Source organism: Dermochelys coriacea, chromosome 13 (assembly GCF_009764565.3).
Source record: "Dermochelys coriacea isolate rDerCor1 chromosome 13, rDerCor1.pri.v4, whole genome shotgun sequence".
Taxonomy (NCBI): domain Eukaryota; kingdom Metazoa; phylum Chordata; order Testudines; family Dermochelyidae; genus Dermochelys; species Dermochelys coriacea.
In genome coordinates this window covers 33,411,957-33,437,710 of record NC_050080.1, presented here as the reverse complement: position 1 = coordinate 33,437,710, position 25,754 = coordinate 33,411,957, and the positions used below count along the sequence as shown (strand labels likewise).

Genomic DNA, 25,754 nt, shown 5'->3' with positions numbered 1-25,754 from the left:
GAACCGCAGCCATTGGGAACTGCGGGGGTAGTGCCTACAAGCATGGGCAGTGCACAGAGCCCCCGGCCTCTCTGCCTAGGAGCTGCAAAGACATGCTGGCTGCTTCCGGGGAGACCCCTCCCTCTGAGGTAAATGCTGCCCCACACCCCAGACCCCTGACCAGCCTTGAGCCCACACCCAAACTGCACCGGCTGCTGGCCCAGGGGCTGCCCTAGTGTTCGGGTAGCTCCTGAGCCAGCTGCACCGGCCACTGCAAAAGTCATGGAAGTCACGGAAACTCACAGAATCTGTGACTTCTGTGACCTCCATGACAAACACACAGCCTTATTCATGTGCCACTGAGGTCAATGGGAGTAGAGTTAGGTCAGCGTAGGGCACTTCTGAAGATCTCATCACTAGGTTTCTCAAGCTGGATGCCCATAAAGTGTGACTCTCAAAGATACCGAGGTGATGTAGCTGCCCAATGGTGTCTAAACTTGAGCACACAGAGACCAAAATTTGGTTGATATTTGTGAACCATGTGCCAGTAACTGATTGTCTCTTTGCTGTATTGCTCAGGTATAAAAACATGAAGATAGTGAATCAGATCGTGGTGAGTGAATTTATCCTGGTGGGTTTCCCCAACCCTCGAGAAGTGGAGATTGTCCTCTTCCTGGTGTTCCTTGCATTCATTGTGATCATACTCATGGGGAACCCATCATCATCATGCTGATATGCACTGATCGCCGCCTTCACACGCCCATGTACTTCTTTCTCATCCACCTGTCCCTCATTGAGATCCTCATGACTATCTCCATAATGTCCAAAGTGATGTGGAACTTTCTTTCAGCGAGAAAAACAATCTCATTCTTCAGCTGCCTGGCCCAATTCTATTTCTATTTCCTTCTGGGCTGCATGGAATGCATACTCCTCGCTGTGATGTCCTATGACGGATAGTGGTCATCTGTTTCCCCTTGCATTATGTCACCATAATGAGCAGAAAGGTTTTCATCTTGCTGGTGATTTGCTCATGGATGGGGGGATTCCTGGCCATGTTCATACCAACTGCAATGAAAGCCAAGCTACCTTCTGTGGGCCCAACATCATCAACCATTTCTTCTGCAGCAGCACCCCCTTGCTGCATCTTGCCTGCAGTGACATACGCCTCATCGGACTGGTTGACTTCGTGGTGTCAGCATCTGTGGCAATTGGCATGTTGCTGCCCAGTCGTCTCCTACATCTGCATTCTAGCCACCATCATAAAGATCCCATCCACGAAGGGCAGGATCAAAGCCTTCTCCACCTACTCTTCACCATCATCACCATTGACTATGGGACCTCCATATTCATCTATGTCAGGCCCTCTCAAGACCGTTCCATGAGTCTTAACAAGGTGACATCCATGCTGACGACAGTGGTGACTCCCATGCTCAATTCATTCATATTCAGCCTCAGGAACCAATAAGTCAAGGAGGTGTTGAGGGACTCCGTTGACAAGTGCTTTCCTTTGCAAAGGACACCAGGCGGTGACTTGAGAATTGTTCTGAAGAACAAATTTGACTGAGAACAGCACATAAAGCAAATCCACCCCTTGTCTAAGTTAGTCAATGGCACTCCACCAAGACATGCCACCTGAGGATCAGGACCCATATTTTATTTATAATTAACCTTACAGTAGAAGTCTTCTCCTCTACCAGCTTTTAATTCCACTCTTGCTCCTCAGCTTCAGGGATGGTCTAGGTGTATTTAATCCTGCCTTAGGGGATGGTGGTGGTGGTGGGTGTGACATTGCACTCTATATTGTTATAAAAATATATTTATAAGTGTGGATATGATGTACCTGGAATATGCTTTATGCAAAAGGTCTCATGTAAGGTATCATTACAAAGCTTATAGCCTACCGAGTGTGTCATCCTATTTGTATGAATGTATCATTCTTATATCTGAAACTAGAAATATGAAATATAACTCTGTGGTCCTATTGTAATTATGCAAAGTGTGGACCATGTGACAAAGTTCCTCCTCTGACTTGGTGGGTCCTGCGCTTATTGGCAGATTTGCTCACCTCAGAGATTCACGGCAGCCCTCAGTTTGGCCAATTTTGCTAGTGGCTCAAACCTGCCATTCACTCAGCTAACCTCATCACTGGCCAGCATGGGGAAAGGGAGGAGAACAATCCCTGCAGTCTCTGCTGATCCACCATGTGGGTCAGGGAACAGCCCAGAGACCTTCCCCTCTGGTGGAACCCACAGTCCAGGTCAACTCCTCCTATGTCTGATCAGGAGTTGGGAGGCGGGAGGTATAGGGGGAACCTGGGCCCACCCTCTACTCTGGCATCCAGCCCAGGGCCCTGTGGACTGCAGCTGTCTAGAGTGCCTCCTGGAACAGCTGTGCGACAGCTACAACTCCCTGGGCTACTTCCTCATGGCCTCCTGCCAACACCTTCTTTATCCTCACTACAGGATCTTCCTCCTGGTGTCTGATAATGCTTGTACTCCTCAGTCCTCCAACAGTCCATTTTCTCACTCTCAGCTCCTAGTGCCTCTTGCTCCCAGCTCCTCGCACGCACGCCACAAACTGAAGTGAGGTCCTTTTTAAACTCAGGTGCCCAGATTAGTCAGCCTGCCCTAATTGATTCTAGCAGCTTCTTAATTGGTTCCAGGTGTCCTAATTAGCCTGCCTGCCTGAATTTGTTCCAGCAAGTTCCTTCTTGTTCTGGAACTGCCCCTGTTACCTCACCCAGGGAAAATGGACCTGCTTAATCTGGGACTAATATATCTGCCTTCTAACACTCTCCTGTAGCCATCTGGCCCGACCCTGTCACAGCCATTAATGGTGGTTTGGAATCTTGATGGCTCCCATTATCCAGGATAATTGGTTGTAAATGGCTCTGTTTACTTGAAAGACTTCCTGTATATCTGTGTGCCAGTGAGTGGGTAATGAAGTCTCACAGGACATGTGATCATGTCACCTGAACTGGAATCCATCTTTAACCTGGTGCTTTTCCATTTAGAAGGAGGGATGGGAACCCAGAGAGAGACAAAGGACTCCCACCTTGTGCCAAAGCTATTAAAGTGGGGAGAACAGACAAAGTTGTTGGGGACACTGGGCATGGCCACTAGGTAACTCAAGGGATGGAAGACCACAAGTGTCGATGAAGCCCCCCTCAATCTAGGCCCAGATGGCTCCCCCTTCCCTTTTCTGCCTGGAGACACTCACAGCGGTCACGCTGAGAAGTTTGCAACAGTGTATTGAAGGCGCAGACTGGCTGGAGCAAGATTAGGTCAAGCAGGACAGGAATGTTAGATAGTGCTGAACAAACAACTGCATATATGGGGGAATAGATGATAAGAGGAAAAAGGGGAACTGGCTGGTATACCGGATTGGCTATATGGATACTCAGGGCAGCTTGCTATTGGATAAGTATGCTAAAGAATGAATGTATAAAATATGTGTAACTGCTTGCACTGGTGTGCAGGATTTGAGATTGTTGTCTCCCTGTATCGCTTGAAGCTTCAAATAAACTTTTCTACTTCTCCACCCCGTTGTGATTATTGGGTGACACACACCGGGCAACAAATCCAGCTGTTGCCTGCCTCGGGCTTTTGTGCCAGCAACAAAGTGGTTACTGGTTTCTTATTTTCTGTTTGTTTATTTTGGGTGAGGGACATAAGCACAAAAAAGCAGGAAAATGACTACCAGTGAGGCAGCTACGAAATTAGAGCTGGCCAGACTGGAAGCGGAGGAAAAGGCAAAGGATCGCGAGTTTCAAATAAGGCTCAAAGAAGCAGCTGAAGCCAGGGAGGAAGCTGCTAACAAAAGAGCCATTGAGTTAAAAGACCAAGAGCTTGAAGTCCAGGAAGCTTCCCAGAAGGAGAAGGAAAGAGAGAGGCCTGGAGTTAAAAGACAGAGAAATACAGGCCCAAATTGAGACCCAGTAGCATGAACTGGCTGTAATGAAGTGAAAGAGATAAAACCCTTCAGCAGCTGGCTCTACTTCCCCAAAAATCCACACATGGGAACAATTATGCCAGCAGTATGATTAATCCAGTGATACTGCCGAATATTTCATTACCTTTGAGAGACTGTGCACTCTCCATGCGATTCCTGAAGATCAAAAAATGACCACTTTAGTTGAAAAATTGTCTGGGAAAGCTCTGGACATATTCAATAAGATGCCTATTGCTGATGCTTAAAACTATGGTAAATTTAAGGAACTGGTTTTAAAACGATTACACCTGAAACCTACAGGGTAAAATTCAGGAGTCTTAAAAGGGGATTTGGATTGAGTAATGTGGCTTATGTAAATGAAATGAGAGATTTGTTAGACAAGTGGGTGAGGGGAAAAGGCATTAATTACAAGCTTGGAAAAATGTGTGATTTGGTTACTCAGGAACAGTTCCTGAATATGTGCAGTGATGATGTAAAACAGTATTTGTGGGACAAAAAGGTGGATTTGATGGGTGAATTAGCTGGGTCTGCAGACTCTTACGAGCAGTCACAAGCTGCAATTAAGCATAAACCCCTGGCAAAGGGTTACAGGGTTGTGGGAAAGCAGAATCACCATTTTACCCATGGGGAAAAGGAGGCTGGACCTTCACCTCCCATTCCCCTGTTACTCGTCCCAAGTCTCCTGTACACGCAGAGGAGCCCAGAAGGTGCTACCATTGTAAATCCACTGAGCACCTGAGAAATAAATGTCCCTGGCTGAGTGGAAACAGGCAGCAGGTAACACATGAAGCTGCTGCTTCTCAGAGCCCAGGGGTATCCCAGGCTACTGCCACTTACCACACAGGATTTGTAAAGGTTGTTTTTGCACAACCAGGCAGTAAGCATATGCATGCTGTTAAGCTTAATGGCAAAGTGCTCCAAGGATGGAGAGACAGTGGTGCAGAAATTTGTGTGGTCAGGAAGAACCTGATCCAGGAGAAGAATTTGTTACCAGGAAAAATGGCAGAATTAGACTGATGGGAGGTTACAAAGTCCTTGCACCTTTAGTTAAGGTACACATGGAAACTGGTGATTTGCAGGCTGAACTGACTGTTGCAGAGTTGCACACAATTTTGCACCATTTCTACTGGGGAATGATTTTTTTGATTGGCAGAATCTGTCCCAGGGTTTGTTAGCAGCAAGAAAGAATCTTGGTAACTATTTACCAACAAAAGGAATTTTGTGCTAAAAGCCTCAGAGGGGAGGATGAAGTCACATGTGCTTCTGGGAAAATAGAAGAGTGTCTCTTTAATTTCTCAGTAGCAGCAGGGATGGTCATAATCAGTTCCTGTAGCCCCAGGGCTCAAGGCAAGTGCCTGAAGGAAGGGCTGGATAGAGCCAGCTCCTGTGATCATGTCCCTGGGGGAGGGGGAATGTTCCACCTTGTAACAGGGAGGCCTTCCCAGCTGCTGACTGCCAGGAAGTTGCAGGTCAGCAGGGGACAGGTCCTGCCCTGGGGTGCCCGGAGACATGTATCCTGGAGATGAAAGTTGGGGTCCTGGTGATCACTGCGTTGGGAACAGACCCCAAGGGCACTGTAGCTGGAAGCAAGCCCAACCTGAGTGAAAGGAGGGTGGGGATTTTGCTGACCTGTAAAGGGTCTGTCATAACTGGTAGCTGTGAGCCCACAGCTAAACAGGATCACCTTTCCTTTTTCAGGACATAGGAGTGTCTGCCTCAGAGGGGAGTCCAGAGAGGGAAGTCCAGATGGAAGGTGAGTGGTGACAGGAGGGTCTGCCCACCTTTTGCAGGAAGGCTTTTCCCCAGGAGGAGTGTGAAAGATCTGCATCTGAAATGCCAGACCCCTCACTTGTGGATCAGGTTTTAAGGGAAGACTGGGGGTCAGATCTCCTGGAGGGGCATGTCCACCCAGCTAACCTTTTGGAAACAGAGAATGGGGTAACCAAGGGAATCTTACCAATCCAAAGCACTCCATTAAAAAATGTTGTTCCTGCTACCATTGTGAGAGATATCACTGTTTCTTCAAGGCTGTAAGAAGGAAAACTTTGCATTTGGGAAGATTCACAAGGGGGAGGGGTCCAACACAAAGAGATTCCAGAGGGCAGGCATGGTTGCAGTGCACCCTTTCCTTGCCAAAGCCTCAAACACATGCCTGAATTGAGAGCCTTCTCCAAAGAGGCAGAAGAATCTGTATCTGAGCACCTATCATGATACACAAAGGGATTGAAAAATGGAATAGACACTGAACAAGCCAAACTGTGTGAACAAAGGCTGTCTGTCATAAATTGGCTGTTAATCTTGTGTCTTTTGCTATTTCATCTATGGGTTAATACTAATGGTAAACCTTTTAAAGATGTGTAAGATACCTCATTTGTGGAAAATACTTTTATACATGCTAGGGACAGTAACAAGACAGTCCCACACGCATGTTCCTTTTCAGCTTATACCTGTAAACAGGATTGGAGCTTGCACAATAGCAGAAGCATAACGGGCCTATGCTGCTGTGTGGAAGGGGAAACTGAGGGACTCTGCCTCATGGCATTGGTGGCTGAATGCCAAGACACCTACACATTAACAGATAGTGCTGTCTGCATTCTGTTAGCGATGCTACACCTCAACGTGTTTTCAGGCACCCAGGTACCAGGAATCCAGAACTTTGCTAGGTCACCTGTGAATGACATCACAGGGTTTAAAGGTACTGGAAGAATGCGTAACCAAAGACAAACAGGGATTTTACAAGTACTGATTCCACCATGGACAGTGTCCACATCTCTGGCAGTAAGTTCAGGAGGAGGGTGTGATGTTGCACTCCATATTTTTATAAAAATATGTATAAGTTTGGATATGATGTAACTGGAATATGCTTTATGCAAAAGGTCTTTTGTAAGGTATCATTACAAATCTTATAATCTACTGAGTGTGGTCATCCTATTTGTTTGAATGTATCATTCTTGTATCTGAAACTAGAAATATGAAATATAACTCTGAGGTCCTACTGTAATTTATGCAATGTGTGGGCCATTAATGGTGGTTTGGAATCTCAATGGCTCCCATTAACCAGGACAATTGGTTGTAAATGGCTCTGTTTACTTGTAAGACTTCCTGTATATCTGTGTGCCAGTGAGTGGGTAATGAAGTCTCACAGGACATGTGATCATGTCACCTGAACTGGAATCCATCTTTAACCTGGTGCTTTTTCATTTAGAAGGAGGGGTGGAAACCCAGAGAAAGACAAAGGATTCCTGCCTTTTGCCAAAGCTATTAAAGGGGGTAGAACAGAACAAAAGGGGCTGCAGTCATAAGAAATCCCCTAGTTACCACCTGAGCTGGAACTAACAAGAACTGTACCAGGGAAAAGGATTGGGCCCAAACTAGGAAGGAGTCTAGTCTGTGAAAGAAGCTTATTGGAACATCTCTGAGGGTGAGATTTACCTGTATTCCGTTTCTTAACGTATTAGGCTTAGTCTTGCATGTTTTTGCTTTATTTTACTTGGTGACCTATTTTGTTCTGTCTGTTATTACTTGGAACCACTTAAATCCTACTTTTTATTCTTAATAAAGTCACTTTTGTTTATTATTGAACCCAGAGTAAGTGATTAATACCTGGGGGAGCAAAGAGCTGTGCTTATCTCTCTATCAGTGCTATAGGGGGCAGGCATTTTATGAGTTTACCCTGTATAAGCTTTATACAAAGTAAAACAAATTTATTTGGGGGTTGGATCCCATTGGGAGCTGGGTTTCTGGGTCCTGGAGACAGGAATACTTGCAGAGTGGCTTTCAGTTAAAGCCTTCAGCTTTAGGGACGTGGTTCAGACCCTGAGTCTGTGTTGCAGCAGGCTAGCATGTCTGGCTCAACAAGGCAGGGTACCGGAGTCCCAAGCTGGCAGGGAAAATGGGCTCAGAGGTAGTTTCAGTACATCAGGTGACAGTCCCAAGAGGGTCTATGTGACCGAACCCATCACAGTGGGAATGGACTGGAAGACCCCTAGATGTCCCTTCCAACAGTTCTATGACTCTTTGTTTTATATCAGCAATGGTCTCAGAAGCTTGTTTGTTTCCTCCTTTTATTTATTTTAAAATTTCAGCTATTTTTTCAACACTCGAAACATCCCAACCACCTCAAGTCAGAAGCTAGCAAAAGATGATCCACAACACTCCATTAAGCATCTTCTACCTTGTGAAGAATACTGGGGCTTGTTCTCAACCATGCATACAAAACATATGTACATTGCTATCAAAGACATAATTCTTTGGGGTGTTGAGCACAAATCTCTCATTGATCTCCCTGGGAAATGGTGAATCCTGCAGTTTGCAGGGTGAGGACCTATGGGCCTGATTCTCCACTGCCTTGCAGCTGGCATGGGCTTTTCCATCTCCCTAAAGCAGGTATTGAATGCTACAATAAGAATGTGACACTTTATCTCTTTACACTGTAATTCTTCAGAGGCAAGGCCTATGTCCCATGTGTGACTGTACAGAGCACACTGGGACTGGGATCTTAGTCGGTGCCTGTACATGTTACTGTTATTCAAATAAATATAACAAAGTGTGGGAGGGGAAATAAAACCAGAGTGGGGAAGGGACTTACTCACAGTCACACAGCAAGTCAGTAGCAGAGGAATCGAATGCAGATCTCCTGACTCCTAGCTCAGTTCCCCTATATGCTGGACAATACTTTGCAAAGGTGTAAATAATTACACCAAGGTGCAAGACGGGGGTTTGTACCTATGCATCGGCTTCATTTGGGAGACAACAAAATGTGTGAGGAGCAACGTCTATTGAAATGAGTTGGAATGCCCACAAATGCTGACTCCTATCCATGTTGTTACTATCAATGAATAAAAAAAAATAAATGTCTCTAAGGTACAATCTTCCTCTGGGTCTCACAGTGTAAATCAAGCTCCTAAGGATGGGCCATTGGGCAAGACCTGGCCACTGATCTGACCCTTTGTGTGATTTTGGCAGGGCAAAGGATCCTTATATAAGTGGTAACTGGCCTTTGGACACTGCCACCATCAGGGGAAGATCTTGGCTGGTAGAAAAGTGGTAGAGATGCCTCCCACCCCATCGCCCCATCAGGCCCCTCAAGAGGTCACACATTGGGGTTGGTTCAGGGACAAACCAGGGTGTCACCAGAGCACCAATACATTCCACTAGGGGTGGTTGGGAAATGGAATTGTGTGGGAAATACCTATATTTCAAAATATGGTTTTGTTCTGAACCAAATGAAAAGTCTAATGTTTAAATTTAGTACAAAATGGAAATTCTGAAAAAAATCATTTTGGAAGCATCTAAACATTTTATTTCAAAAACATTCAAACATAATATTATATAGAGTACTACACCTAATATATGCAATATTAAAAATAAAAGGCCATTTTAAATATAGTGTATATAAAATATAATATTATAGTAAACATAGGATAAATCTCTAAACAATAAAATCAAAATGAAAAGTTTTGACATTTTGAAAACAACGTTTCAACATTATCAGCACAAAATGTTTCCTCATTCTCAAAATGAAATGAGAAAGATAAAAGAATTTGTGTTGACTTTCTCCTGAAAGTCCATTGAAATCAACACATTCCCTTGTAGAAAATGTCATTGAAATCAACACGTGTGTGTGTGTGATAGCTGTCATCTTGGCTGACACTGTGCTTGAACTGAGGAACCTCCAAACCTAAAAGCATTATTGGGTAAGAACCCTCTTTCCATATATAACTGGTATGTTTTAATCAGCTTTCTCTTCCACCAGTTCTCAGCTGAGCACCTGGTGCACAGTCCCTTGAGATGGTTGGCTCAGTAAGGGCAGCAGCAGGTTTGGCTGGTTTCTGCTCCAATTGCAGAGGGTAACCAGTGGGGGGCGAGTGTCAGGACAGTGGTTGCGGGAAGATGGAAAGGATACAAATTGTGCATCTCTGAGCTCCTGGAAAGGGCTGGACAGCAAGTGGGAAAATAAGGGAATGAGAGAAGAAGAAGAAGTGGGTGAGGCTCTCAGCTACACAGTGACGAGGGTGTCATGAAACATAGATAGGTAGATAGTAAAATAGATAGATGAGATTATTTGTGGGGAGATAATGAAGGAGAAAGAAGGGGTAATAATGTGGGAGTACATAGAGGCAGTAACAGTAAGCGGGGAGCAGATCAAAATGGAGGATACATAGGATGAAGGGGCAGTAGAGGGAAAGGGCTTTGCAGTGATGGGATAAAATTGGATAGGACCATGGGGTGGGACGGCGAAGGACAGGGCTTTCTTCTGTATCCTTTTAGTTCTATGATGGTAGCACCCAGAGTCTCCAAGTGAGATCAGGGCTCCATTGGTCTGGGTTTTGCACAGACACATAGTGAGATGTGTCCCTGCTCCCAAGAGCTTGCAATCTAACGAGGACAAAGGAACAATGAGGGAAATTGAGGCATAAAGAGATTATGGGATTTGCCTCAGATCGCAGAAGGAGTTTGTGGTAGAATCAGGAGTTTTAACCAGGTCTCCTGAGTGCCAGTCCAATGCCTTAGCTACCGGATCATCTCTTCCTCTCATCATTGTATTGTAGGCCTTGTGCAGCCTAGCAGTGGCTTCAATTTTCTAGCCACTGACCCCTTACTGCCACTGCTGACTGAGAGAGGAAAGATTCCATATCACATCCCCATACTCTGATGAAATGTCCTCTTCATTCAGTGTTTAAGTCCACAGGTACAGCCAGGGGCAGCCCTAGACTAGCTGCCAGCAACTGGCATTTAGACGAACCATGCAATCGGTGCCCCCATCCCCAAACCTCAAGGGCAGATGTAGGCTGAGGTTTTTGGTAAACTGGGAAACATTTTGCCCCTTTTTTCCTTTTAATGTTTTTAAGCATTTTTTTTAAACAGAGGCTTATTTATTCTGTTTGTCCATCCATCCATCTGTCCAACCAATGTTTCTGGGATCACAAAAAATAGAGACACAAAATTTTCAGAATAGATTTGTACATGACAGCCTGATTTCAAATAAAAATGCATTAAAAATGTTAATTATAATTTTATTATTACAAATCCAAAATCATCCATTATGCTATCGTGCTTTAAATGCCAATAGCACCACATCCAATATAAAAAGAAATAAGAAAAATCTTCAATGAACTTTAACTTGTATTTACAAAACACTCTGAATAAAAAACACTCTGGGCTCTTAAAACATGACTTTTCTTGCTTTAAGTTTTGAAAATTCAGTCATTAGTTCTTTTAGATCCAGTCTTCCAGCTATTTCATGCTCTGTTGACATTGTGGCAAGTCCAATAAGTCTCTCTTGCACCATTGTTGAACGCAGATATATTTTATCAATTTTAACTTATTTAAACTTATTTAAACTTTAATTTATTAATTTTAAGAATCTATGTTCCCCACTAGCTACAAAAACTGGCAAAGTTAAAAGAATGCACAGAGCTATAAAAATGTTTGCAAAACTGTCTGTGAGTTTATTTTCACAAACAAACTTCAGTACTTCTTCAGGAGTGGAATGTTTCTTTAGTCATCTTGAAAAAGCCTGAAGCTCACTACACAAATCTGTAGCATCAATATCTTTTGAATTTTCATGAGTCAATGACGACTCCAGTTTTTTACAAAATTCTCTTTTCTGATTTTCTGTTTTCTTTTGCAAGATGTGGCTATCATATAGAAAGCCAAATACTGACTCTAGCTGCTGCATCTGTCGAAATCTTTCATCAACTGAGTGAATAACAGTATCAAGGCCTGCGAAGTAGAAATTCACTTTGAACCTTTGTTTTGGGTTCTGAATGGGTGTGTCTCATCCTTCATACAAAAACTGCTGTTTCTTTTGCTGAATGCAAAATGGCTCTGGTTCAAATTCTGTCAGAAAGTCTATTTCTTCAGCAAGCTTGAGAGACTCTAGCAGTGTTCTTTCGAACCCTTTGTCACTTCTGAATTCCTCCAGAATATTTTTAGTTTGCTGCAGTTTTTGAATAGCAGAAAGTATGTTCAAGTTCTTTTCCTGAAGCTGCTAACTAGTGAGGTTAATCTCAAAAAGGATATTATACCGCAAAATGAGTGAAATCACAAATTTGAACTTGGAAAGGGCATTTGCAAGAGCTCTGCATCTGAACGTGCCATATTTCCAGATGATTCAGTAAAGGTAGTATCAACAGAAATTTCAATTAGGGCATCATAAATGTTTCCAATTTCATAGCGAAGAGGCTTCAAAGCATCAATGTGACTCTTTCATTTTGTCTGACTAAGTGGTTTCACGTGGTGAATTCACATTAGAGAACTCACATTAGAGAATTCACATGGTGGTCAGAATCTCCCAACGGCATGTTGAGCCTGAGAAAAACACATAAACACATTGCACCAGGTCAAAGAAACTGCTTGCCTCCAAACAGCATCTAGCAGCATCATTGACAACCAAATTCAGAGAATGCGCATGGCAAGGAACGAAAAAGGCCCTAGGATTGATTTCCAACATTCTCCTTTGTCCACAATATTGTCTTTACCCTTCATATTACTCCCATTATCATAGCTTTGGCCACATAATTTTTCAATGGATAATGACATTGTTTCAAGTTCTTGTAGAATAGTTTCAGTCATAAATGCTCCATCTGTCTCCTTCAGCGGTACGAAACCCAAAAAATGTTCCTTTATCAGCATTTCAACATTATCTTCATCTGCAGGCTTTTCCTTATCCACAAAATGAATGATCATCATTTGTTCAACATGACTCACATCTGGTGTACAGCCCAGTGTTGAAAAGTATTTTGCAGAATGGGTAGCATCTACAATTTTCTTTTTAATGGCATTTGCTAGGATTTGAATCAGTTTATTCTGCATATCTTTTCCTAAGTAACGAACCTGTGTTTCATGATCAGTAGATGCTCCTTCATGACAAAGCTAGGTATTCAACAAATTTTAAAAAGTTTCCATTACCTGGAGTGTATAATTTTTCATTTCAACCATGGCCGCAGAATGCTAAATTTTGCCCACCGAGAACTCTCACTAAAGCAATCAGGCGCTTTAATATTTGTTGCCAATGTTCTTCTTTTTCCTTGATCACAAGTAAATTTTCTTCATCGATAGTTTTTCCTTTTTTCAATCGTAATTCAAGTTCTTTCCAATTTTGAAAACATTCCAAATGTTCTGTACTTCTTTCATGTGAAGAGAGAATTGAAGATATGTTTTTCCAGTCCTTCAAACCATTTTCATCTGTTTGCATTTGGAGAGGAAGATGATGTCTGTCTGTATCTGTACAAGTTTTTTCATCAAGTTGACCAATTTCCACTGTATATGGCTAAATTCAGTGCCTTGCATAATGACAGGTTTCAGAGTAGCAGCCGTGTTAGTCTGTATTCGCAAAAAGAAAAGGAGTACTTGTGGCACCTTAGAGACTAACAAATTTATTTGAGCATAAGCTTTCATGAGCTACAGCTCACTTCATCTGTAGCTCACGAAAGCTTATGCTCAAATAAATTTGTTAGTCTCTAAGGTGCCACAAGTACTCCTTTTCTTTTTGCGAATACAGACTAACACGGCTGTTACTCTGAAACCATTTTCAGTAAGTGATGTACCAATCGCTTGATTTCTAAACAACTTGCAGCAAAAGCAAAACACAGAATCCTTTGACACTGAATATTGTAACTAGTTTCGATGAATTTCTTCCCCATTAATGAGTTTCCTCTTGTAATGCTGAGCAGAGAATTTTCTTTTATTTCCATCCTTAGGGAAAGGAAATTCATGAACTTATTCAGGTCAATGTTCCACAAGAATTTGCCGCACACTGTCATTCCAACTGGGCCATGAAGCTGGATCCCCATACTATAACTTGTTTGTAACTTCCTCATCCTTTCTTCCTTCTACTTCATTTACTTCAATTTCTGCCTGTGTCTCTGAAGGTGAATAAATTTTCTCCACTTCCATATCAGTCTGATGCTGTGAGCTGCCTTCATCTAGAAGTAAATTTCCATCATCTTGAGCTTCCAAACTGCTTTTTTGTGGATATGAGCTACCCTCATCTCAAAGTAATATACCTTCATCTTGATGTTCCAAATTGCTTCCATGCGGTCGTGAGCTAACCTCCTCTCCAAGGAAAATTCCTTCATCTGGATGCTGTGAACTGCTTCCATCTTTATTTGGATTAAAAAGAAGATATTTCAGGAAGGATCCCTGCTGTTTTGCTTGGTCCTTTTCCTTCTCAGCCTTTCATTTACAATACTCAGCTCCTGAGGGTTTTCTTTTTCCTCTTGCTGCCATGGGGCATTTGAATATTGTTATGTACTGTGCTCCCGACTACAAGCATTATAGCATTAAGGATGGCTGACGCACCCACCACATTGTTAGCGATTTAAACCACATTGCAGCCATCCCAACATGTCTTTTCACTGCTTAAAGATTCAGTGATTAGTAGCATACATTCACTTACTTATTAAAATAGTTAGTTACAGCGTTTACATGGAAACAAAATGACCTTTTCGATGTTATAACCCGACACTGGTTGTTTGGACAGTAATCCCCTTCCTCACGGTTACCCGCTTGGAGTGTGACATCATCACTTACGTAGTGTATTAAGCGTTAACACTGTTACTTTTCTTTTATCGACCTTATTTATTACATGTGAACCAGTTATAAGAAAGAAAAGTTCATAATTATACAGCCCGATAATAAGGCTAAGGTTTAATATTGCTTAAAGATACTTAGATTTATAATAATGGATTTATAATGATGAAAGGCATTATTCTTTATTCTTTGGCACCAAGAAACACAATTTTCCACAGTATTTGCTTGATTCTGAACCATCTACCTGTGACGTGTGTTAAAATGACCATTTGACATGTACCAACTCGCGATATCTCCTCTCTACATGAATTTCCAGCTATGTGACCTTGATATATATTTGAGTTAGGTGTCACTAGCACTGCAGATCTTGCCGCTGGCAGATGTGTTTCAATTGTGGCTGAGTTATTGCTTATCAAAATTGCGGAGTGGGTCATCTTGACCCAAAGTTGCAAATTGAAAAAAAAATTCGCTAAAATATTATTTATTTTTGCAGTAAATAAAAGAATTGACATATTAATAAATTCTCAGAAATGTAGAGAAATGAATTATAATTCATATTCCCTCCATACATGCACATGAATTGAAATAATGACATCTTCGTTATTTTATTTGTGTTTTTTTCATCTTTTTCATTTTTTTTATTTGATTTTTTTCCTTGAATTTGGCACCCCATTTAACTTGGCACCGTAGGTGACTGCCCAGTCACCGATATGGACGGGCCTCCACTGGGTAAGGCTCTTGCTACTCTGCTCTGTGGATGTTCTCATACCACTTTCATCTGTGTAGTATCTGAGAAACTTCCATTTGTGTGTCGAGTGAAGTGACCAATAATTCTTAACTTGCTTCGTTCTCTCTCTTCATCTGCTTGGGGGGTGAGGATTGTGAGTGCAGTTGAGCACTTTGTTCTGGCAGAGTTTTGTTTATATTTTGGGGGAATATTGTGTTTATGGTAGAAAAAGCATGTGTAATTAGTGCATCTGGCCATTTAAGCAGAAGGTGAAGAGGTTTGTGATGGTTTTCAGGTCCCGTGGGAGTTCATTAGTCTTGGATGGGCCCTAGAAAGGTCTGATTTCTACCCAGATCAGCTACTCATCAAAGGATGTTTCACACACACACACACACACACACATACACACACAATGTTTGGATTTTTTTTCAATAAAAAACTGTTGTTTTTTTATTTTAAACCTGGAAAAAATCATTTTTCTGTTGCCAAAAACCTGAATATTTTGGCGTTTTGCTGAAATTGCAGAAGAAAATGGATATGTTAATCAAAAAAATCCCTTTACTCATGAAGCCATTTTCCACTGAAAAATATTTTGATTACAAATTCTAAAACATCTGCACATGGAATACATATTAATTCTGTAACAGGAAAAAAAAGTTGACAATAATATAAAATAATAAATCCCATACTAAAGGAGAACTGGATGTGCTTCTGTTTACCTTTTCTATAATAAAGGACAACGAGCCATTCAATGAAAACAGTAAATTTTTAAAAATGGTAAAAGGGAGTACTTTTTACACAGAGATAAGTTACCCTGTGAAACTCATTACCACATAATATTTAGCATGGCCATAAGCTTAGAACAGTTTTAAAAAGGGTTATATGTATAATGAGAAGACCCCTATTTACATTATATAGGATTTAGTAGCAATGGTCAAATTTCTTTTCAAGAACATTTTCCAAAATGTAAATAATGTTTCTGTTTTAAAGTTTTTAAAATGGAAATACTTTTTTGTATATAAATATTTTTTCATGGTTTCTAAACACCAACATATTTTGCCTGAAAACCGGAAAAGAGTTTGTGTGTAAATATTTTTGTTTTCTGTCAAAAACTGAAATTTTGTCAGTTTTCAGTCTTCTTTTTTGACAAAAAAAATTAAATATTCCACAAAAAGCAATTTTTATGAAAATTTCCATTTAGTCAAGAATTAATTTTCCCATTGAAAAACATTTTAATGGAAATCTCCCAACAAGTCCTAGAATAAATATGGAATATGAACCTTCTGTTTCGAGGCATAACCTTGCCAGTAAAGGTACATCTACACTGCAGCTGGGAGCACGTTTTCCAGCTTGGGTAGACAGACATGGTTCTGCACGAACAGGAGCAGCGTAGCTAGGAGTAGGACTGGTGGCAGCTGGGACTAGCATCATATCTACAACCCCACCCAGAACCTGTGGGTACATGGGTGGATGAGCAGCGCTTCCCTCAGTGCTACCCCAAGCAACACTGCTATTTTTTCATGCTATCTCAAGCAGAGCTAATGCTTGTCTTTCAACCCAATCTAGGAAGCACACTCCCAGTTGCAGTGCAAACATATCCTACATGAGAGGGGTTAAGAAGAAACTTCTTCTATGGGCAGGTTATTCCATTATTGTCCACTAGAATGCAAAATCATCATCATCATCTGGTTTTCCAAGGCACCTAGGTGCCCAGCTCCCACTGATATTCAGTGGGATTTGTGTGCCTAAGTCCCTTTAGCTGCTTTGAAAATCCCAGCCTTAAGGTATGAAAAAATCAGTTCTCTGATCCTCAATATTTCAAATAATTCCTCGGAATTAAAAATAGATTATTCACTTGGTTCAGAAAACAAGATTCACCAAGATTCACTTGGTTCAGAAAACAGCAACAAAAATGATTAGTGGTATGGAACAGCTTCTGTACGAGGAGAGATTAATAAGACTGGGACTTTTCAGCTTGGAAAAAAGACGACTAAGGGGGGATATGACAGAGATCTATAAAATCATGACAGGTGTGGAGAAAGTAAATAAGGACGTGTTATTTACTCCTTCTCATAACACAAGCACTTGGGGTCACCCAATGAAATTAATAGGCAGCAGGTCTAAAACAAACAAAAGGAAGTATTTCTTCACACACAGTCAACCCGTGGAACTCTTTGCCAGAGGATATTGTGAAGGCCAAGACTATAACAGGGATCAAAAAAGAACTAGATAAATTCAGGGAGACTAGGTCCATCTATGACTATTAGCCAGGATGGGCAGAGATGGTGTCCCTCTGTTTGCCAGAAGCTGGAAATAGGTGACAGGGAATGGATGACTTGATCATTACCACTTCTAGGGCACCTGGCGTTGGCCACTGTCAGAAGACAGGATACTGGGCTAGATTGACCTTTGGTCTGACCAGTCTAGCCAATCTTATGTTCTTACATGAATTATGTGATCTCAGCCGCAAAGTTGAGTTCTCAGCTCTCTCAGCAAATTCAAGTTTCAGAACTCTTTTCCCAGTGAACTTTGAGCTCTGTTGATAACTGTGGTCTCAACAGGACATGTAGTGTCACTCAGAGGTGAGTCACCTACCAAAGCTCATAGAGAGTGAGAAAATCATTGGTTAGTCCTTATGCAGCTAGGTTTGGCTTATCGGAACTCCCAGCAGGGCTAGGTTTAAATCAGCATGTAGACGCTGGATTTCTTTTCCTTCTAATAATCTAATTCATAGAACTTTGTCGTGTCACTTTTTGTTGGCCAACCAGTGGCTGCACAAGGACTAATTCAAGCAGCTAGGCTAGTATTCTAGTATGTAGTAGTTCTCCAAGGTCTCCAAGGTCTTGATTAGGTGTGTGTGTGTGTGTGTGTGTGTGTGTGTGTGTGTGTGTGTGTGTTTACTACCACAATTGAGATTCCAAGCAGGATGTGTGTGAGGTAACACATCTCCAAATGGTTTTTAGCATAAAGCAGAGGTGGGTATGAAAGCCAGAGCTATGGGAGTTGAAGCTATGGTATAGAGAGTTGGGATTTCATAATAACCTTAACTGGAGCTAAGAGAAGGATCAAAACTGCCTTTCAGCTAAGCACTTCTTACTCAGTCTATGTAGTAAACCTTTTAGCATAGGATAAGTATAAAACATAATGAGATCCATAGCTGTATCTATAAAATAATAATGATGATATTTATTCAACTGTGAAAAGTGATTTATATGCTAGATATATGGAAAGTAGTAGTACTACGAGCCATTGTTATTATTTTAATTAATTAATTAAACTATGACATATATTTCACATTGTTTTAAAGCACAAAGATTTCAATTACATCTTAGAACAGGCTTTATCACATTCCTGATTCTGCCAGAAAATTGATTGTAACTGAGCAAGAAACATAAATGTCACTAATTATTAAATTAACATAGGGTGCTTGATTAATGTATGGGTGCAAGCTGGGGAAAAGATGGAATTCATCTTGGAATGGCCATGAAATAAAGAATTCAAACAGTTCAAAATGTAGTGTTACTCTATGGTTGTGATAAGACCTGGGAATATTGTTTCACTGAAGAATGCATTTTGGGGGGCCTTAAACTATACACCAAATGAATCTTGAATTCAGTGAATAGTTTTTATTGGGGAGGAAATATCAAAAGTGTTGAAATATTTCATTCTGATCACTTCAAAATGTTAATTTCAACTATTTCATTTTGAAACATTTTGTTTCAAAAATGCCTAAACATATTTGTTTGAATTTTCAATTTGAAATGACATTTTGATTACTAATTGGGCCAATTTAAAAAACACAAAAAGGATGAAAACGTGCAAAATGGCTGAATAAAAAAAACATTGTGTTTTGAGTCTACTCAGAACGTTTCAGTTGATTTGAAATGATTATTTTTTAAAGTTTTTTGTCTGAACCATTTTAAAAAATTGATTTCAGTTCTAATCAACTGGATTTTCATTCATATTATTGGTTTCCGCCCCCAAACTGAAACATCTCTTATTTGTTCATCTCTCTTTGTGATTTCCTTTCATTCCGGTCTGATTCTGCTGCTCTTTCCGTAGCAAATTATTCTGCCCATCATCCCATTGAAATCAATGCGAACACTGAGAGACTGAGATTCTAGTTAGCCTTAGAAAGTGTGGCAAAATCTTCCTCTCTGGATAAAAATCTGCACTCAACACCAGTTGATCTGGAAGGAAAATATGCACCTTAGAATGTCAACTTCATGAAACTATGGTTACATGCAAGGATAAAATAATAGAAAGAAAAAGTTAGGGAAGAGGAGGAAACTAAAACATTGAAAAACTGAAAAGGTGATGTTTAATTTACATCAGTCAAATCATAGAATACCAGGGTTGGGAGGGACCTCAGGAGGTCATCTAGTCCAACCCCCTGCTCAAAGCAGGACCAATCCCCAACTAAATCGTCCCAGCCAGGGCTTTGTCAAGCCTGACCTTAAAAACCTCTAAGGAAGGAGATTCCACCACCTCCCTAGGTAACCCATTCCAGTGCTTCCACATGAAGTCCAGACTCAATAGTTATTCACTTTTTATTCAGACCTTACTAACCTAGTGTAAATCAAGAGTAAACTTGTTTAGGCTAATGCTGCTAGTGTAAAACTGATGTAAGGCAGAGGAGAACCCACTCTAGTGTCTTCATAGGGAGTTTATCTGAGTAAAGACTGAGAAAGCATTTCTGAATTTCACCTATGTGCTGAGGTTGGGAATTTGAAAGAAACTTAAGGGAGGGAGATATCCTGCTGAAATGACAACAAACTCCATTGGGGTATTTCAAAAATCCCATATTAAATCATAATGTTCTATCTCATTCCTTATTCAGGAAAACCTCACATTGTTTTCACTGAGAGCTGAGCTGACTTAAGGCTTGAATATATCTTAGGGCTGGCCAGGAAATAAGAATTCCATTTAGTGAAAGATGTCTTGGTTTTGTCCCACAGCAGGATGAAACTGAGACCTTTCAAAATATTTCATGAAAAAGGAGAGACCCACCTCACAATAACCCATTGGTTAGAGCAGTCACCTGGGATGTGAGAGAATGCGGTTCAAATGCCTACGCTCAATAAGGCACAGCAAGGATTTAAATCTCGATCTCACACATCCCAGTAACTGCCACTTGCAATCTTTCTTCCACGTATTTTCCTGTAAGGCTGCGGTTGGCTGATCTGGGCATCTAACTAGCACAAACCCCTTTGAAAATCCCAACGTAAGATACAGCTTTGATATTTCATTACATCGCCTAACACTGGAGAAATCCTGAAGCTCAGATATTTTCCTAGATTACAAGATGTTGCTTTCAATATTTAGCCGTTAATTTCTGTAAATGTTTATAAAAATGTTTGCTAAAAATATCAGGGAAAATTTCACAAAAATTAGAAAACTGGTCCATTTTGAACCCTCCAAAATATAAATATGATTTTAAAATAATGTTCACATATTTCAGCTGTATTCAACAGCCTTTTGGGCATGCAAGAAGTTCACGAGCCCATAGGACATACAAGATAGCCTCAAGCCATTTGGCAAGTTATTCACCTCAGGAGTAGATGATACCCAACCAATATGCAATGACAGCTGTTCACCGAGCAGAGATGTTAATTTCTTATATTCCCCATCACTCCATCACTTCAGGGTTTGAGCATTTCAAAAAACCCTGAGTCGTGATTGTCAGCTTTGACCAAATACAAAAGCCACAATCATTTTAGTCTATAATAATTAATCATTATTACTAATAATGAATAGGGTTAACATTTACATGAAAGTCTCTGCCTCCAATATGTATTCTGTCTCCAAAGACCACTTGAAAATATCTCTGTGCCTCCAGTCTTGTGTTCAAAACCCATCTCTGTTAGACAAGTAATGTGGTGGTCTAAGGGGGTTTCATTAGATTAGAAATAATGCTTATCTCTTTTCATCTTGATCTCAAAGCCCTTTACCTGCACAGAATAGTATCAATAACTTCATTGACAGGTTTCAGAGTAGCAGCCATGTTAGTCTGTATTCGCAAAAAGAAAAGGAGTACTTGTGGCACCTTAGAGACTAACAAATTTATTTGAGCATAAGCTTTCGTGAGCTACAGCTCACTTCATCGGATGCATTTGGTGGAAAAAACAGAGGAGAGATTTATATACACACACAGAGAACATGAAACAATGGGTTTATCATACACACTGTAAGGAGAAAAAAGAAAAGGAGTACTTGTGGCACCTTAGAGACTAACAAAGTCTCTAAGGTGCCACAAGTACTCCTTTTCTTTTTGCGAATACAGACTAACACGGTTGCTACTCTGAAACTGTAAGGAGAGTGATCACTTAAGATAAGCCATCAACAGCAGCAGGGGGGGGGAAAGGAGGAAAACCTTTCATGGTGATAAGCAAGGTAGGCTAATTCCAGCAGTTAACAAGAATATCAGAGGAACAGTGGGGGGTGAGGTGGGGGGGAGAAATACCATGGGGAAAGAGTTTTACTTTATGTAATGACTCATCCATTCCCAGTCTCTATTCAAGCCTAAGTTAATTGTATCCAGTTTGCAAATTAATTCCAATTCAGCAGTCTCTCGTTGGAGTCTGTTTTTGAAGCTTTTTTGTTGAAGGATAGCCACTCTTAGGTCTGTAATCGAGTGACCAGAGAGATTGAAGTGTTCTCCAACTGGTTTTTGAATGTTATAATTCTTGACATCTGATTTGTGTCCATTCATTCTTTTACGTAGAGACTGTCCAGTTTGGCCAATGTACATGGCAGAGGGGCATTGCTGGCACATGATGGCATCTATCACATTGGTAGATGCGCAGGTGAACGAGCCTCTGATAGCGTGGCTGATGTGATTAGGCCCTATGATGGTATCCCCTGAATAGATATGTGGACAGAGTTGGCAACGGGCTTTGTTGCAAGGATAGGTTCCTGGGTTAGTGGTTCCGTTCACACTATCAGAGGCTCGTTCACCTGCGCATCTACCAATGTGATATATGTCATCATGTGCCAGCAATGCTCCTCTGCCATGTACATTGGCCAAACTGGACAGTCTCTACGTAAAAGAATGAATGGACACAAATCAGATGTCAAGAATTATAACATTCAAAAACCAGTTGGAGAACACTTCAATCTCTCTGGTCACTCGATTACAGACCTAAGAGTGGCTATCCTTCAACAAAAAAGCTTCAAAAACAGACTCCAACAAGAGACTGCTGAATTGGAATTAATTTGCAAACTGGATACAATTAACTTAGGCTTGAATAGAGACTGGGAATGGATGAGTCATTACACAAAGTAAAACTATTTCCCATGATATTTCTCCCCCCCACCCCACCCCCCACTGTTCCTCTGATATTCTTGTTAACTGCTGGAATTAGCCTACCTTGCTTGTCACCATGAAAGGTTTTCCTCCTTCCCCCCCCCCGCTGCTGTTGATGGCTTATCTTAAGTGATCGCTCTCCTTACAGTGTGTATGATAAACCCATTGTTTCATGTTCTCTGTGTGTGTATATAAATCTCTCCTGTTTTTTCCACCAAATGCATCCGATGAAGTGAGCTGTAGCTCATGAAAGTTTATGCTCTAATAAATTTGTTAGTCTCTAAGGTGCCACAAGTACTCCTTTTCTTTTTGCGAATAACTTCATTGTGATAGATGGGGAAAGTAAAGTCTGGAAAGATAAAGTGACTTGCCCAAGATCACACAAAGTCAGTGGCAAAGGCAGGAGTGAAACCTGTCTCCTAACAGCAGCACTGGTTCACTCTGGCACTGATGGTAAGATTTTTGTTAGACATTAGTACAAGCCCCAAAATTTAGATTCAGATCTTAGATGTTTGGATCCCGTCTCCAACTTCTGTGCATATTTTAGGCTCCTCAGCTGATTAATTTTTCCAGTGGGAGTAACAGAAGAACACAAGGTGCTCAATGGGACTTGACAAATTAGAAGGGCCTGCGTCTGCAACTCCATTATGCACATGAGTTATCTTTACTTACTTGACCAGTTGAACAAATTTCCAGGGCAATATTTTCATGAGTAAGGGCTGCTAGCAAAAGTAGAGTTTGAAGAACCAGACCCTAAATAATTGGCTGAGATTTTCAAAGCTGCCTAAGGCATTTAGATACTGATTTCCCAATCATTTTAATGGAAAATGGGTGTCCATTCATTAAGTGTCTTTGAAAATTTCAACCTTGGCTCCTCTCTATTCCTGATACATCACAGCCTATTACTCAATCAGTTCAAACTTATGAAATACTCAGGCTTGGATATCAAAAGTTAAGGTTTAGGCCTGTTCTTAGAGTGGTATTCAAGGAAATTAGGTCTGTGCTATTGTAAATGTACACTATTTTAATGCAGCTGCATTTATCCAACTCTCATTGAAATCCAGTGGATTATCTCTATTTCCTTCAATAGAAGTTGAGTCAAACTTTCTTAATGGGATTTGAAAGTGACAGAATGGTTCTCCATTGACTTAACGGGTCAAATCCCTAAATATTTGGGCCTGAATATGAAATCACTCTAGTTTTACCAAGGTGTAGCTCCATTGACTTCATTTCTTAGCCTTTTTCCTGGGAGACATTTTGGATCCCTTCTCAGCTATGGTCTTTTTGGGAGGAGTGGTGCCATGACAGTGTAGATCAGATAAGAATATTTACAGAATACTACTACCAATAATTAATATTAATTAATAATAGCAAGGTCTGTGCTATGCCCCATATATTAAACAATCCTTTGGAGGAACCCCTTCAGTTTGGTGGATCCACAAAGGGTCCCACTCTTTCTTCAGGGTAACCACAATGCCTCCAAGAATAAGTCTCTGGACCCCTGGGCCCCAGCCCTCCTGCTTCACTCTGCGAGCTCTGCCCAGGGAGTGCAAATGAGATAGACTCCTAGCCAGTACACGCTTCAGGGACTAATCACACCTCAGCCAATATTTGCCATGACACCAGGCAATGTTTCCAAAACAGAGTAGGATTTGTTAGTCAACTAGAAATCCTTGGGTTAGCACAGAGAAATAAATGTTAAGACACTGTCCATCTGGCCAAGCCAGAGAAATCAGCCAGCCAAGCTGCTATGGACTCCATCCCAGGCTTTCTCTCTCTGTCCCATTGTCAGTCCCAGGTGGGAGCAGCTGAGCCTCTCCCAAAGAGCCACTTCCTATCCCCTTTCTGTCACCTCTCACTCTGTTGTTCACCAGCTGGGACCTTTGCTCTGCTTCCCTGCTGAGAGGTGTCAATTGTCCAAGTCACTGGGGCTTCCATTTGTCTCTCTGGATCCTCTGTTGATTTGGGTCAGTTTCAACCAGTTCTTTAAGGACCCTTCATTCCACCCAAAGAGCTGTGTGACACATACATCTCATGTTTCCTATGCTGTTTTAAGAGCAGACTTCACCCTTTGGCCCCTGCTGGGTAGCAATGCAAAGTACAGAGGGAAACTGAGGCACACATAGGCTTTGTGAAAATATTACATAAAATTCCCAGTTGCACAGCTATGTTCTGTGCTTCTGTGCTTCTGTCGGAAATGAATTCAAAGAAGCACATATAACTGGGAGCAGTTTAAATATTATACCAATCCATTGTGGTGGTGGTGCTTTCTCTTTGTTGGACAACTGGTGGTCAAGAATAAGAATGGATCTAACGTGCCAAGTTAATAATCTCCTTCTGCCATTGGCACTTGCCATGTGTTTATGAACATCCTAGATCACCACTGAATCTGCAAAAGGACACTTGATACAAGTACAGAGAAGATCCATTAACCAATGTGAAATGCTGATAAACCTTTCCTTCCTAGCAAGAAGTTGGGAAATTACCAGACCTAACCACATCTAGAATTCTGTCTGCTCATCTTGCAGATGTGTAAAAGAAGCCAGGGGCCTGTGCTTTAGTTGGGAATGGTAATGAAAAGGGTGTGTACATAGAGAGACAGAGTTTAGAACTAGATTACATTACATTGCCACCAGAACAGTCCCAGTTTCTTCAGTGGGATTACCTACTCAAGGAGCAGTTAGTTTGATTTCAGTGGTTCTACCTCTTCAATAAGGTGCTAGTCAATATTTCCAGAAAGACAAAAATTGGTCTCAGAACCTCTTTCAACAACATTTTTATTCATGGACTTATTAAGTACTTATTTACTGTTTATTGTGTTCTATTAAGAGATGAAGCTTGGCCACTTTCAGGTGATCTACGTATTGACTTATTAATTGCCAGGTATGCTTATTCAGCATTAGCTGATGCATCACTCTCTTATCTAGCTCCTGTTACCAACATATACCTAAAGGATGGTGAAATCAGACAGCTTTCAACTGAAATATTCCCAGTGACTGTGCAATATATATTAGGTGCAATTAAAATTCTTAACAGTTAATGTTATCTTATTGTACTAATATAACAACATAAGAATGGACATACTAGGTCAGACTAGCCCAGTATCCTGTCTTCCAGTAGTGGCCAATGCCAGGTGCCCCAGAGGGAATGAACAGAACAGGTAATCATCAAGTGATCCATCCCGTCACCCATTCCCAGCTTCTGGCAGACAGTGGCTAGGGATACCATCCCTGCCCATCCTGGCTAATAGCAGCT

The 25,754-nt window shown here is 41.2% G+C and overlaps 1 pseudogene; it reads left to right on the top strand.

The window, feature by feature from the left end:
- The first annotated feature begins 568 nt into the window (after positions 1-568).
- Positions 569-1,543, top strand: LOC119842179 (annotated as a pseudogene).
- Positions 1,544-25,754: the final 24,211 nt, after the last annotated feature.